A 17,208-nucleotide genomic window follows, 5' to 3' on the forward strand; every position below is an offset into this window, starting at 1 on the left:
ATTTAATAAAAGTGACTGAAAATAATAAACTAAAATAAATGGAAAAGAGAATAAAATAGAATTTCAAAAACTAAAAGAAAATAAAATCAAAGCAAATTGAAAACTAAATTAATTAATTAATTGAAAAGATTTTGGAATTAGCAATTAAAAAGATATTATTGAAAACTATTTTGAAAAAGATATGATTGAAAAGATATGATTTTGAAAATTAATGCAAAATTTTGAAGATTTAAAGGAAAACACAAAGAAGACACCAAACTTAGAAATTTTTAGAAAATCATACACAAATTTTTGAAAACCTAAAGGAAAACACAAAGAAGACACCAAACTTAGAATTTTTAAAGATCAAGAAAGGACGAAGAACATGCAAATTCGAAAAATTAAAAGAAAATAAAAGCATGCAATTAACACCAAACTTAAAATATGAAACTAAACTCTAATAAAAGACCCTAAACCAACAAAAATAAAATAGTCCTAATCTAAGCAACAAGATAAACCGTCAGTTGTCCAAACTCAAACAATCCCCGGCAACGGCGCCAAAAACTTGGTGCACGAAATTGCAATCACACTTTTGCAATACCGCATAACTAACCAGCAAGTGCACTGGGTCGTCCAAGTAATACCTTACGTGAGTAAGGGTCGATCCCACGGAGATTGTCAGCTTGAAGCAAGCTATGGTTATCTTGTAACTCTTAGTCAGGATGTCAATAATTCTCAAGTTTAATTGTGAAAAGTAAAAGAACATGAAATAAATACTTGTTTTGCAGTAATGGAGAACAGGTTGAGGTTTCGGAGATGCTTTATATTCTGAATCTCTACTTTCCTACTGTCTTCTTCTTCATGCACGCAAGACTCCTTCCATGGCAAGCTGTATGTAGGGTTTCACCATTGTCAATGGCTACCTCCTATCCTCTCAGTGAAAATGTTCAACGCGCTCTGTCACAGCACGGCTATTCATTTGTCGGTTCTCGATTATGTCGGAATAGAATCCAGTGATTCTTTTGTGTCTGTCACTAACGCCTCACAATCGCGATTTTGAAGCTCGTCACAGTCATTCAATCCCTGAATCCTACTCAGAATACCACAGACAAGGTTTAGACCATCCGGATTCTCAAGAATGGCCGCCAATATATTCTAGCTTATACCACGAAGATTCTGGTTAAAGAATCCAAGAGATATCCACTCAATCTAAAGTAGAACGGAGGTGGTTGTCAGGCACACGTTCATAGGTGAGAATGATGTTGAGTGTCACGGATTATCACATTCATCATGTTGAGGAACAAATGATATCTTAGAATGGAAGCAAGCGTGATTGAATGAGAAACAATAGTAATTGCATTAATCCATCAAGACACAGCAGAGCTCCTCACCCCCATCCATGGGGTTTAGAGACTCATGCCGTAGAAAGTACAGTATGAAACATGTAAAGTGTCATGAGATCCAGATACAATGGTAAAAGGTCCTATTTATAGTGAACTAGTAGCCTAGGATATACAGAAATGAGTAAATGATGTAAAAATCCACTTCCGGGGTCCACTTGGTGTGTGCTTGGGCTGAGCATTGAAGCTTTCATGTGTAGAGACTTTTTTTGGAGTTAAACGCCAGCTTTTGTGCCAGTTTGGGCGTTTAACTCCAACTTTTGTGCCAGTTCCGGCGTTAAACGCCGGGAATTCTGAAGCCAATTTGCAACGCAGGTTTGGGCCATCAAATCTCGAGCAAAGTATGGACTATTATACATTGTTGGAAAGCCCAGAATGTCTACTTTACAACACAATTGATATCGCGCTAATTGGGCTTCTTTAGCTCCAGAAAATCCACTTCGAGTGCAGGGAGGTCAGAATCCAACAGCATCTGCAGTCCTTTTTCAGCCTCCGAATCAGATTTTTGCTCAGGTCCCTCAATTTCAGCCAGAAATTACCTGAAACCACAGAAAAACTTACAAACTCTTAGTAAAGCCTAGAAAAGTGAATTTTAAATAAAAACTAATAAAAACATACTAAAAACTAACTAAAATATACTAAAAACAGTGCCAAAAAGCGTATAATTATCCGCTCATCACTCACCACCTCTTATTTACGACTATAGCGTAAGATTTTGTGTGGTAGGGTGATACACTCGAGGTTAAAGCTTGGATCACGTTGATTTATTTTATCAATTGAGCTAGAGGTTATAGATCCATCCCTCCAAGCACGTTGTTTGAACTTAGATCTCTTGAATCAACCATTGACTATGTTATGATAAGTTCTATCAATTGAGCAAGAGGTTATAGATCCATCCCTCCATTCCCAATACTTTTTTGCTCTCGGCCTCCCAAAGCTTTTTGCCTCAACAATAAGTTCTACCTTCAACAACTCCTCACATACTTCTCCACCTTCAGCCAAATCAAGGTGTAGGCTACTTGTGCATGTAACTCCAAGAAGATGTCTTTGAGAATTACCAGTCCAGCTACCTCATCACCATAGCCGATGTCAAGTATTGCACCAGTAACACATCCCTTATTGATTCTAATAGCTCCGGCAATGACTTAGCAAAATTGACAAGGTCATTACTTTGAAGCACAAGGAGTTCGTCAAAGAGGGACTTCTTTAGCCCATTCCAAGGAAAGATCCCACGAGTGAGGAAATTGAAGAGGTTCAGCCTAAAGAGTTCGTTGATTTAGGGGAGATTAGTGAGCTTTAGGGTTGTCTAGTGGTTACGGCAGATGAGAGTAAAGTTGTGCCTATTTCCATGTATGTTAAGTTGGAGATTGAGATAATTGGATAAAGAGCACGTTTGAGGCAATAGGACTACAAACAAGAATAAAGAAATGGGAATGAATATGGGTTATACAGAGGGGAGTTGCCAAATTGGGTCATAATTGCAATGTTACAATGTCCAGTGTGGCAATAGAATGACACATCATCACTGTAATTGATGATTTAGCACTGGAGAGGAGTCCAATGATGACATGTTATCTTAAGCGATTTTTAAGGTCTTTTTCTTATTCATTTTCTTAAGTTTCAATCAAATTTGGCCGAGAAAAATAAAAAATCAAAGAAAAAATTCAAAAAAAAAATAAAAGCGTGGCCAAAGGAAGAAAAGCGTGGCCTAAGAAGTTAGAAGCGTACCCCAAAGGCCACCCAAGATCTGTGCCCAACAGAATGACTTCACGCCTGGCGGGACATCCTCAACGAAGCAACATGCCCAGCTGCTGTTCCTTGCGCCCGGGGGACTGGTCATGCGCCTGGCGGCTGCACTTCAGGGTTGCAGGGCCTCCCTTTACTCTTCACCTATGCTTAGCGGCCCATGCACCATGCTTAGCAGATGCATGTGTCTGGAAGTGTGAATTTGGGGCTTTTGCCTAATTTCTTCAAATACAAGCCAACTTAAAGCTAATCACAACTCTCAAAAAGCAATAATTAAGGCCCAAGCCTAATTAAACACATCATTAGAAGTCTTAATCACATCATTGAAGAGTCTAGAAGATTATTTATTAATTTCTTCTAGAAACATAAGGAATTTGGTTCTTTTAGAATTTGAATTTACAAGTCAGTAATTAGTTAGCTTATCTTTCTCTCCGAGAGAAAAAATTAGGATAGTTTGAATTTTCAATTCTAAATTAAGTAAGTGAACCTTGTTCACAAGAAAGGACATCCAGTTCCTCCCTAAACTCTTCTTCTTGTTTTTCTTTCACTTTCTCATGGATAAGTAATTCTTTGTCAAAGTGTTAGGAATTCTGTTTATGTTTTCTATGGATTATTAACCTTTGTTTATTTTATTTTTGAAGTTTTACATTGATCTATTTCATGATTGAGTTATTTATTCTTCATTTAGTATTATCGAAAGGTACGTATGCTAATCTCTTTTGAATTCTTTTATTATAATTAGAGAATTTGATATTTGAATTAAAGCTTGAAAACTCTTTCGCATGACTCTTTGAATTCGGCTAGGAATAGTGGTTCAATTAGTGTGCGACACATACATAGTTTTCAATCACTCTAATTTTGAATACGTGACATAAAATTTGGATTAGAACAACTTTCAAAAATTATGTTTTCTTTTAAGATTTAACTGGATAGAACTAGCATGAATACATAACATATAATTCGACCTAACGACTACTTATAAAACTTATTTGAATCTAAAATCAGTTTTTGTACTTAATCTCTTAATTAATTAATTGACGATTAATTAATGCTTGAGAAACTGATGAGCCAAAGAATTGGAAATCAGTTATTAAAGGTATTACTGTCAAAGATCTTTGCAAACTTCAAGATAAGTAAATAATGTTTGATTTCTCTAAGAACATAAACGATGAGCGGATATTTTATACGCTTTTTGACATCATTTTCATATAGTTTTTAGTGTGTTTTATTTATTTTTTATTTTTTTTATAAGTTTTAGTGTTAAATTCACAGATTCGGATTCTACTATGAGTTTTTGCGTTTTTGTACAATTTCAGGTATTTTTCTGGAGTTACAGAAGTCTAAATAGAGCGCTCTCAACGGCTATAGAAAGCTGACTTCCAGAGCTTTCCAGAAATATATAATAGTTCATACTTTGCTTCAGATTAGAAGGCCCAAAACTGGCGTCCAACGCTAGCTACCTGCCCCCCTTCCAGGCGTCCAGCGCCCAAAGAGCAGAGACCAATGTCCAAACACCCAGAGAGGACCCCCTAGCTGGCGTTCCACACCCAAGTAGCCTCATAACACGTGGATCTCATCAAAGCTCAGCCCAAACACTCACCAAGTGGGGCCCAGAAGTGGATTTTAGCACTAAATAGACTGTTTTACCCTTACTAGTCATCTGTTTAGTAGTTAAGGGATTTAATTTATGTAATTCAGGGCTTTTGGATCATATTTGCATATCATATATGTTTTACCTTTGTGTTTTACTTTAGTATGAGTTTCTAAACCTCCTAGGTTGAGGGGAGGAGCCCTACTGAGTCCTATGAATTAATAAAAGTATTACTGTTTCTTCTTCGATCCGTGTTTGATCTATTTCTAAGATGTATATCCGATCTTCATCGTCATGGATAGGATGATCTCACAAAGTAGCTCTGTTCATCACATTAAGACGAATGTGCCTGTCAAACACCCGCGTCTACTTGGTTTCGTGTGAATACGTGACTGGAAAGCACGAGCCAACAACTATGTTTATACATCACTTAGAAGATTAATCCACGACTTCGTTGGGGACTTCTCGAGACACCAATTCAACCAGTTTCTGGGAAGATTAGGGTCTCTGTGGTATAGGCTAGAATCCAAAGAAGCAGCATTCTCTGATCCGGAAGATTTGACCTTGTCTGTTGCATTTTGAGTAGGATCGCCAGGATGACCACGATTGGATGACCACGGCCAATGGCGTTCAATCTGTAGCAGAGGTGATCTACGACCATGGCCCATGGCGTTGATCACATACAGCCTGCCATAGAAGAAGATCACTCATAAGCAGAGAAGACAGTAGTACCAGATTTAATTCAGAAAGGCAAAGCAACTCCAATCTTCAACTACATTCCTATTACTGATTTTAATATATACAATATATTCCTTTCATTAATTGCCTTTGGATCAATCCAACAATCTTCTGATCTTCCTGACTAAGATCTGCAAGATAACCATAGCTTCCTTCAAACCACAATCCTCGTGGGATCAACCCTGACTCGCTTAGGTATTACTTGGACGACCCAGTGCACTTGCTGGTACAACAGTACGAAAGTATGGGATTCGTGCTACCAAGTTTTTGGCGCTGTTTTCGGGGATTGTTGAGTTTGGACAACTTGACGGATTGTCCTGCTCCCTAGATTAGGTAATTTATTTTATTTTATTTTATTTATGTCTTTTGATTTTACTTTCTTCTTCTCTAAATTTTGAAAAAAAATTTAAAAACTTTTTCAAAATATTTTTATTTTCTTTGTTCAATTTTTGGTTCTTGGTTTGAGTTTTGCATGCTCCTGTTTTTCAAATCCCAAAACTTCTTAAACATTTTACAAGAAATATGTGTCCTTTCTTTGTTTACTCAGTGTTCTTAGTTTGAGACTTTTGTTTATGCTCTTTGTAATTTTTGTTCCTTTGAGTATTTCTTTCTAAAAAAAATTTAAAAATAATTTTTTCTTGGTTAAATCTTGTATCAAGTTTCTAAGTTTGGTGTCTTTTTGTTATTTTTCTTTTAATTTTCGAAAATTTATGTTTAGTTTTTCAAAAATTTTAAGTTTGGTGTTCTTTTAAAGTTATTGTGTTCTTTGAGTCTTTGAGTCTTGTCTTGTGTTCTTGTTAGTCTTTAAAGTGTTCTTGAGTCTTTTTTGTTTGATCCTAAAATTTTTAAGTTTAGTGACCCCTTGTGTTTTCCTCCAAAATTTTCGAAAATAAGGGGTGCTAGATCTAAAAATTTTAAGTCTTGTGTCTTTTGTGTGTTTTTCTCTTTCATCATAAAATTTAAAAATAAAAAAAATCTTTTCTAACTTAATTTTAACCATAATTTTCAAAATTAACCATAAAAATTCAGATTTCAATTTTAAATTTTTATCTTATCATATCTTAGTTGTCAAGTTTTCAAAAATCAAATCTTTTAAGAAATAAAAATCATATCTTTTTCAAAAAATCTTATCTTTTTAAAAAATCTTATCTTTTTCAAATTTTAAAATTAAAAATCTTATCTTTCTCAAAATTTCAAATTTTAAAATATAATATTTTTTCAAAATCAAATTTCTAATCTTATCTTTTTAGTTTCTTATCTTATCTTTTCTAACTTCCAATTTTAAAATCATATCTTTTTCAAATCTTTTTAATTTCTTATCTTATCATTTCTTATCTCCTTTCTAATTTTAAATTTTAATTTCAAATCTTTTTCTTACCTTATCTTTTATCTTATTTTAAAATTCAAACCTTTTTTTTAATTAATATCTTATATTCTCTCTCTTCTTTTTCAAAACCTCCTAACTAACTTTTCTCTTCTTAATTTTCGAAACTATCTCTCTTCTTCTTTCTCTTCTTTTTCAAAACTTCCTAACGAACTCTCATCTCTCTTAATTTTTGAAAACTTCTTCCTCTTCTCTCTCTTCTATTGTCAAAAATTCATTGACTAATTTTCAATTCCTTTTAAATTATTAGCTTAATTTTTGAAATTAATTAAATAAATAAATAAAAAGAAAAGTATTTTAATTCTTATTTACTTTTTCTATTTATACTTCCTCTCTTCTGATCTCTATTATTCGAATTCTTGTCCTCTCCCTTCTTTCATCTTGACTTTTATTTTTTCTCTTCTTTCTTCACATCTCACTCTAAGGAGGAGCTTCTTCCCTATTGGTACAAAAAGCTTTCTTTTTTTCTTTCTTTTCTTTTCTTCTTGTTTATGACCAGGAACAGGGATATAGAACCCCTTTTTACTCCTGATCCTAAACCTGAGAAGACTCTGAGTAGGCGTTTACAACAAGTTAAAGCACAACACTCTGGAAGAGACCTTTCAAAATGTTTTGAACAAGAAAGGGAGGACATGGCCAAACCTCAAGAGGTGCCAACAAAGATCCTTGGTGACTTCACCATGCCTACCTCTGGCTTTTAAGGCAGAAGTATCTCTGTAATTGCCATTGGAGCTAACAATTTTGAGTTTAAGCCTCAGTTAGTCTCTCTTTTGCAACAAAACTGTAAATTCTATAGACTTCCAATAGAAGATCCACATCAATTTTTTGCAATAAGAGACAGTGCTAACCTATGGTTGGATGCCTAATCTAGAGAGATTCTTGACTCTTGGAAAAAGCTGGTTAATACTTTTCTGGCTATGTTCTTTCCTCCTCAAAGGATGAGCAAGATTAGAGTGGAAGTTCAAACCCTCAAACAAAGAGAAGGTGAATCCCTCTATGAAGCTTAGGAAAGATACAAGCAATTGATCAGGAGATGTCCTCCTGACATGCTCTCAAAGTGGTCCATCATAGGGGCGTTCTATGATGGCTTGTTTGAGATATCTAAGATTTCATTGGATAGCTCTGCAGGTGGATGCCTCCACTTGAAGAAAACACCTGCAAAAGTAAGAGAACTCATTGAAATGGTTACAAACAACCATCTCATGTATAATTTTGAAAGGAATCCTGTAAACCATGGTACTTCTCAGAAGAAAGGAGTTCATGGAGTTGAAACTTTGAATGCCATCTTGGCTCAGAATAAGATATTGACTCAGCAAGTTGATATGATTTCCCAGCATCAGACTGGAATGCAAACTGTAGCTGGCAGTACTTAGGAAGCTTTTCTTGAAGAAGAAGCTTATGATCCTGATCAACCCACCATGGGGAGGTGAATTACATGGGAAAACCATATGAAAACACTTGCAACCCTTCATGGAGGAACCATCCTAACCTCTCATGGAAGGATCAACAGAAACTTCAGCAAGGTTTCAATAACAATCAAGGTGGTAGGAACCAGAATAGGTTCAACAACAGACCACTATTCCCATTTTCTCAAGGGAACATGGAAACCTCTAAGCAGAGTTATTCTGACTTAGTTATTCTGGTTTTCAGCCTCTCTAACACCACTCATAGTTTCATTAATGTAACAAGGTCCTCCATTAGAAACTTGGAGGTACAAGTTGGTCAACTAAGCAAGAGGATCCCTGAGACTCCTCCTGACACTCTTCCCAGTAACACTGAAGTGAATCAAAGAGAAGAATGCAAGGCCATATCCATGGAGGTAGAGGCCGAATTAGAGGAGAGTGGGAAGGCATTGAACTCCAGTGAAGAAGCCTTCATTGGGCATTTAACGCCCATCCTGCCAGAAAAGCTTGCGTTGAACGCCAGCCAGGGAGCACTGGCTGGGCGTTCAACGCCCAAACAGGAAGGCTTTCTGGCACTGAACGCCCAGTAAGGAACCCCTCACTAGGCGTTCAACGCCCAAACTCCCAGCCATTCTGGCACTGAATGCCAGTGAGGAATTCACTGGGCATTCAACACCCACTCACCTAGGGAAGCTGGCGTTGAACACCAGCAAGGACATCCCTGCTGGGCGTTCAATGCCCAGAATGCTAGAGGGACTAGCGTTTAATGCCAGTCAGGGTGGATCGCAAGGGTGTTCAATGTCCAATAAGCTGATAGAGATAGCGTTGAACGCTAGTGAAAGCACACCCTTTGTGTGCTTAAAGCCCACTCAAGAACCATCTATCTCAGAACCAAAGGAAACCAGAAAGACAATTGAGATTCCTTTGAATGCACTTCTACAGTGTATGAGTTCTTATGACTACTTATCCTCAGATGAGGATGAAGACACTAGAAAAGAGCAAGTTTCTCGTTTCCTAGGAGCTCTAAAGAAGCTGAATACCAAGTTATTTAGTACAAAGCCTCTGGAGGAAGAACTTCCACTGCTCACCAAAGAACTTCATGCTTTGGTTCAGCAAGAGCTACCTCAAAAGCTTCCAGACCCTAGACGCTTTCTAATTCCATGCACCATAGGCACTATGACCTTTGAAAAGGCTTTGTGTGACCTAGGGTCAAGCATTAACCTCATGCCACTCTCTGTAATGGAGAAGCTGGGTATCCTTGAGGTACAAGCAGCACACATCGTATTAGAGATGGCAGACAAAACCATGAAGAAGCCATATGGCTTAGTGGATGATGTCTTGGTTAAGGTTGAAAACCACTACATCCCCGCAAACTTTATAGTCTTAGATATAGGAGAAGATGAGGATGACTGTGTCATCCTTGGAAGACCTTTCCTAGCAACAGCTAATGCTATCATTAATGTGGAAAAGGGAGAACTAACCCTAAAGTTAAGGAAGGATCACATCTTATTCAAGATGCCTCATGATCATTCTTCCTCTAAAAGAGAGATAACTTTTTGACACATAGTGTGCCAACCCTCTCTTTCCATACAGAGCTCTGCAGAGTCCCCAAACATCAATTCTAAGTTTTGTGTTGGATAGCAATCAACAAGCTCTAAGCACAAAGGTACTAGAAAGAAAGTACCAAAAGGCTGGAGGGACAAGAAAGTTCCTACTGAAGGCCTCTCACCTGGCATGAGAGTTGTCTTCACTAAGAAGCTAGTCTTACACATACAGTGAGCCATGTCCTATCTTTAGAGCATGTAGAGCTCATTCATGAGAGGACAGGAAGAAAATTCACTGTCAGGGGCGAAAATATGAGCCTATACTCACCTCTGTAAGGAGTTAAAGGTCAAGATAGTGACGTTAAAAGAGCACGTATTGGGAGGCAACCTAACCTTACTCAACTTTATTTATTTTCTTTCATTTTATTTTTATATCAGTTGTTAGAGTCATGATCATGTGCATCAGTCAAGAGACAGAATTCACAGTAGTGAAAACAAAGCACTCCGGATAGAGTGTTAAAGTTGAACACCACCTAGGGTATCCCTGCTAGGCGTTTAACTCCACAAGGGGGCAGCATTGCTGGCATTGAATGTCACCCAGGGAACAGCCCCTAGGTGTTCAAACGCCAGTGTAGAGAAGTAGGGAATATGGATTCCCTAGCCTCTCAAGACCAGTAGGTCCCACGGAAGCTCCACCTTTCCCACCTTCTTCTTCCCCATTGATCATATTTGCTTGAGGACAAGCAAAACTCTTAAGTTTGGTGTTGCAAAAGCTTTGCTTTGTGACTTCTAGCAATCTTAAGTATAGAAGAAGAGGATAGAGCAAACCAGAAAGCATGCACATGAGCCTGTGCAGTAGCTTTAACAAAGACAAAGGAGTGACATTGAAGAGATCAAGCACTACATTGGATCCTCAAGAATGAGCACTAGCCACCATCACTAAGGTGGATTCGTTCTCTTTTACTCCTCTCCTATTATTTTTTCATTTTCTGTCTGTTTATTTATATGTTCTCTTGTTCTTATTGCATGATCATTTGCATTGATGTCTTTAAGTTGTAAAATGTCCCATATATCTCTCACCTTAGTTAAAAGAAAAATTTTATTTGAAAATAATTGAGAGATGCATGAATTTCAAGTTTAAAATAAGATTAGTTTAATTATGTTGATGTGGTGTCATTTGCTTTTATTTTTTGAATGAATGAAATAAACAGTGCATATTTGAATTTGTAACTTTAGAATGTTGGCTCCTGAAAGAATAAGGAAAAAGGAAAAATATTATTGATAATCTGAAAAATCTAAATTGAAATACTAAGTCACGATCATCTAATTGTAACTAAGCTTTATTGGAAACTTATAAATTTATTGTATCTTAATTTTTTTTATCCCACTATGTTTTTAGTTGCTAGGGGACAAGCAACAGTTTAAGTTTAGTGTTGTGATGAGTGGACATTTTATAGACTTTTGGACATCATTTTCATATAGTTTTTACTGTGTTTTATTTATTTATTATTGAGTTTTTTTTATAGGTTTTAGTGTTAAATTCACATTTTTAGATTCTACTATGAGTTTTTGTGTTTTTGTACAATTTCAGGTATTTTTTTGCTGAAATTGAGGAGCTAGAGTAGAAGTCTGATTCAGAGACAGAGAAAGCACTGCAGATGCTGTCCGGATCTAACCTACCTGCATTCGGAAGAGTTTTCCTGGAGCTACAGAAGTCCAAATAGAGCTCTCTTAATGGCTATCGAAAGCTTCATTCCAGATCTTTCCAGCAATATATAATAGTTCATACTTTGCTTTTGATTAAAAGCCCCAAAACTGGCGTACAACGCCAGCTACTTGCTCCCTTCCAAGCGTCCAACACCCAAAGAGGAGAGACTAATATCCAAACGCCCAGAGAGGACCCCCTAGCTGGCGATCCATGCCCAATGAGCCTCATAGCATGTGGATCTCATCAAAGCTCAGTCCAAACACTCTCCAAGTGGGCCCCAGAAGTGGATTTTAGCACTAACTAGACTGTTTTACCCTTACTAGTCATCTGTTTAGTATTTAAGGGATTTAATTTATGTAATTCAGAGCTTTTGGATCATATTCGCATATCATACACGTTTTACCTTTGTGTTTTACTTCAGTATGAGTTTCCAAACCTCCTAGGTTGAGGGGAGGAGCCCTGTTGAGTCCTATGAATTAATAAAGTATTACTGTTTCTTCTCCGATCTGTGCTTGATCTGTTTCTAAGATGTATCCGATCTTCATCGTGGTGAATAGGATAATCTGACAAATTAGCTCTATTCATCACATTAAGACGAAGGTCCCTGACAAACACCCGCATCTACTTGGGTTCGTGTGAATACGTGACTGGAAAGCACGAGCCAACAACTATGTTTATACATCTCTCAGATGGTTAATCCACGACTTCGTTGAGGACTTTTCGAGACACCAGTTCAGCCAATTTTCGGGGAAATTAGGGTCTCCGTGGTATAGGCTAGAATCCAAAGAAGCGGCGTTCTCTGATTCGGAAGATTTGACCTTTTCTGTGGCGTTTTGAGTATGATCGCCAGGAGAATGACTTGCTAGCGCTTCACCCTTCGTCAGATTGGATGACCATGGCCAATGGTGTTCAATCTATAGCAGAGGAGATCAATGACCATGGCCCATAGAGTTGATCACATACAGCCTGCCATAGAAGAAGATCACTCACAAGCAGAGAAGACAGTAGTACCAGAGTTAATTCAAAAACGCAATGCAACTCCAATCCTCAACTACATTCCTATTACTGATTTTAATATATATAATATATTCCTTTCATGAATTGCCCTTGCATCAATCCAACAACCTTCTGATCTGTCTGACTAAGATCTGCAAGATAACCATAGCTTGGTTCAAACCACAATCCTCGTGAGATCGACCCTGACTCGCTCAGGTATTTCTTGGACGACCTAGTGCACTTGCTGGTACAACAGTACGAAAGTGTGGGGATTCATGCTACCAATAAACATCTCCGAAACTCTTAAATCAACATTCAAGCTCACTGTCCATGGCATTCAAGCATTCAATATTTAAGATTTTCAAAACTCTCACTCTTGCCCTCTTCATCAATCAGTTTTTATTAATTTAATTAGGCTTTTAATTTGATATTCGTTGTTTAATATTTTAATCCTCATGAGAATGATATTCACTCATCATGATATTACTTGAACGATCAGGTGTATTTATTGGTATCTGTAAACTTCAATTTTTTATTCATCATTCAAGGACCATTATAGTATTTGAAACTCAATCTAAAAAACTACTATAATAAAATTAAGATTTGGAAGACCAAATTAAATAATAATGTGAAATTTAAGAACCACTATTAATTGTGTTATGTATGATTTTAAATTTGATGGGTTTTAGACTTTTAGTCAATTTAGGTAGGCTTAATTAGCATATTAATAAATGTATCTATCCTTTAAATGCAGTTTCTGATACTCTCAAAGTGTAGTTATTAATTGTGGATGGATGGATCATGTATGCACGACAGGTTAAAAAGGGACATCAAATCTTGCGGCACAACTAACTAGGGTTAATATATACAGTGGTGCGATACTAATAGTGAATTACTATTATTATTATTATTATTATTATTATTATTATTATTATTATTATTATTATTATGATTGATTTCTGTGATTATTCTTTGATGTACCTCCAAATTATTTAAACCAACTTAAACAATTGACCAGAAAAAGGCATAGATCTATTTTTAATTATCTAATAAATAAATGACCAAATTAAAAGGAACCCTTCTTGCCAGTTAAAAGACAATTAAATTCGTGCTGATGGAGTGATTGAAGGAATACAGTAAAAGTTACCTTAAGCGAAGCTAGCTTTGTTGGTGGAACCTTTCTTCCTTAATTATGTGCTTAATATATACAATCATAATAATTCTAATAACAAGCTTTATATATAGTAGCTATTTTCTATGTTCAAATTTCAAAATATGATCATTATAGTCTTATCAGTGATGGCATCTATCTAGACTTCCCTGGGAATTATTAATTATCTTATGTTCATCATGAATAATATACACAAGACGGGCTAAAAATAAATAAAAAAAAGTGTTAGAGCTCAGTAATTTTTGTAATTTATAATTATTAAATAATTATTAATAATATTTTTATTAGTGTAAGATTTCATCCAATAATATAAAATTACTCAAATTTTCGTTTAGTAATTAGACCAAAATTTAATAAAATTATTGGTCCTAAACTTTTCCAATAAACAATCCAAGGCCTCTGTCATCATCTAATAACAGTAAAATTGAATTTGATGGAAAGATAAACCATGACGATGACCTGCCCTAATCAAGTACAAATAATAATAATAATTATAATACACACAACTAGAAAATAGATTAATATAGACAGATTTACAGACGGATTTAGTCTTTATTACAGACGAATTTTTGGTTACCGACGAAATTACCGACGGATTTTGTCCTTCTGTAAAAGCCCCGTCGGAAATTATTTACCGACGGATTTTTTTTCCGTCGGAAAATTACAGACGGATTTTTACCAGTTACCGATGGATTTTCCCTCTGTAAATTTTTTGTCCATTTCCTAAAGGCGACAAACTTTCCGACGGATTTTTCGTCTGTAATTACAAACGGATTTTCAGACGAATTTTCCGTCTGTAATTACAGACGGATTTTCCGACGGATTTTTCGTCTGTAATTACAGACGGATTTTCCGACAGATTTTTCGTCTGTAATTTGAACTTTGGAAAATCATCTCACACTGTGATTACAGACAGAAAATCCGTCTGTAAATCCGTCAGTAAGGTAAAATAATTTTTTTTTATTTTTCTAATTACAAAATAAACTTGTTTTCATACAAAATATATATAAATTTAATACAAATTTTTATTTAATTTATATTCGAATATTTATAATATTTCAAAAAATAAACAAATTCATCGTATTATCAAACTAAAAGAAAAGTACTATAAACAAAAAAGTCAATATAATTTAAAACATAAACAAAGTGTATTAATCATTAACTATAATTCCCAGTATATTGTTTAATCATACTAAAACTATCGACTATAACTCTGATGTGTCATCCTTTTCAGCTTTTACATCTTTGTGATCCACTTCCATTTCTCTGTCTGGTTCCTCATTAATCTTCTTGTTTTGAGTTGCCTTGTGGGGTGGTGACATATGGAAAGACAAGCGTTTCAAATCAATTGGATTCAGCTTTCCCAAAGACTGAATTCTGAGAGTCCTAAGCGGTGAGGTACCAGAAGATCTTGGACTGTTCTCTCTGGTTTTGGCAGTGTATTTCATGGGTTCTGACAATGTATTTTTTACACCTAAGTAACACAGAATTAGGTTGTTCAGCTTTAAATATACTATCATTGACCACAATTTGCATGAAAAATAAGTTAATTGATGGCATTAATAATAAAAATCTACTCTTGCATCCCAAATAAGTTTCAAAAGGAATAGAGACCAGCCACAGCAAGCAAAAGTGCAAAACCTTTTTTTTGAGTTTTTTTTCTCTTTTTTTTTTGATATATCATCTGACAAAATATATATATATATATATATATATATGTATTAATTATAATAAATATATATTGAGACTTATTAAAAAAAAAGAAGAGGAGGAAGAAAATAATATCTTAACTGTTGGATGAGGAGGGAAGTGAAGGAGGGTGGTGCATGACAAAAACTTGATGAAACTGCCACAAAAATCACCAGAAAAATTAGAAAAGAAGGAACATAAAGATAATCTGAATTACTTATGTAAAGCCACTAGGTCCTCTAATGTTATCAATTATCACACACAAAAGAAGAAGTAATGCATAGTAGGGTATCAAAATTCACCAAAGCTATAAGTCCCTTGATTTCAGCACCACCATTGATCACAGCTTCTTTAGCAGAAATAAGCTCATAAAGCCCCAAAAGCAAAGACATCTAATTTAGGAGAAACTCTGCCATATATATACCTGCAAATAAGAGAATAAAATGGTTCAATGGTATAATTGAATTTGATCCCTTAAGTGCATGTTCTGTTTTGCCATGTGAATGTGTCAATTTAAAGTAACAATCATGATGGAATACCTGACGCCTCTTAAGAAAACATGACACAGTATTCAGGTAAGATTGCCCACCCTGGATTTCACTGAATGATGACAAAGAAAAAATCTATTACCTACACTTAAACAAGTAGACAGGAAGATAGCAGCAATATATGCTTTAGCTCATTTGTCTGAAGTCCAATATATAAAAGTTAAACGGAAGTAATGCTAAGTTAGAAGTCTTGCAAAAATGGCATTCATTGAACAGAGCACCTGAAGAAGATAATACTAAGGTTCACCTTAAAATGCATTGATAGTCTACTCAATGAACACAGCAGATGTACAGCCCAACGGGATTAGTATCACTTCATTGATGGACAGTACTTTAAGAAGCCATGCTTAGTACTAAAACATATGAAATATAATTAGGATGGTACTATCTCACCTATCAATAATTTTGAGATGACCACCAGGTAACCACATTCCAATATCTCCTGTATGCAACCATCCTTCTTCATCAATCACTTCTCTCCTGCTCAATTTAATCAAAATTCAGGAAAATTTTAAACGAACAAGGTAAATCCCATAAAAGATATAAAAATCTCATTGAAAATATTAAAAGAAATCACAGAGATAAAAATATTTAAAATAAAATTAACTGTTTTTAATATATTTGATGTAAATTAAAAAAATTTAAGACAAAATCAAAATAAAATAAAATTTAAGAATATTTTTAAAATTTTTAAGAAAGTTAAAGAACAAAAAGTATTTTTTAGCCATGGTATTACATATGTTATGTGAAATATGCACATGCATACCTTAGCTCTAAGAAACTGGTTGTTGTTATGCAAGTCTACGTTCCTGTAAATTAAAGTAGTTTAGTACATTTAGTTGTCACCAACATTTGAAAGCCATATAATCTAAAGAAATAATAATCAATGTTAAAAATAAACATTTACCCTCTTCTGCATGTAATCTTATCTCTGCAAACAACAGCTTGTTCTGATGTAGAACAAACATAAAGTAATTAATTAATTTGAAAGCAATAATGTATATATATATACTTTTAGTTTCTAAAATAATAGTAGAAAGATCTATGTATATAAATACCTTCTTGGAACAAATTTTGCTAATCCCTCTTTCCAATTTGGTCTCAAGGTTTTTGAGATCCTTGACAGCCATATTGCTCAAAGCCTCACCCAAGATTTGCCTGCATCATGCAATAATTGTTCAATTTTTCTGTGATTCAATTATTTAGTAATAATTGGTTCATCGAACTTGCCTGTTGTGGTTCTGAAGGTTATTGATTTGCACACGCAGTTTTGCAGATTCTTGCTGGTAATGCTGAAACAATATATATATA

The 17,208-nt window shown here is 35.2% G+C and overlaps 1 long non-coding RNA gene across 1 annotated transcript; it reads right to left on the reverse strand.

The window, feature by feature from the left end:
• Window positions 1–15,673: 15,673 nt before the first annotated feature.
• LOC107489504 (uncharacterized) lies at window positions 15,674–16,708 on the reverse strand. The gene is made up of 3 exons (XR_001592212.3): window positions 16,664–16,708; window positions 16,291–16,377; window positions 15,674–15,773 (listed from the first exon to the last, which is right to left on the reverse strand). It is a non-coding gene; the product is annotated as an uncharacterized LOC107489504 (long non-coding RNA).
• Between the last annotated feature and the right edge of the window lie 500 nt (window positions 16,709–17,208).

Source organism: Arachis duranensis, chromosome 5, assembly GCF_000817695.3.
Source record: "Arachis duranensis cultivar V14167 chromosome 5, aradu.V14167.gnm2.J7QH, whole genome shotgun sequence".
Lineage (NCBI taxonomy): Eukaryota > Viridiplantae > Streptophyta > Magnoliopsida > Fabales > Fabaceae > Arachis > Arachis duranensis.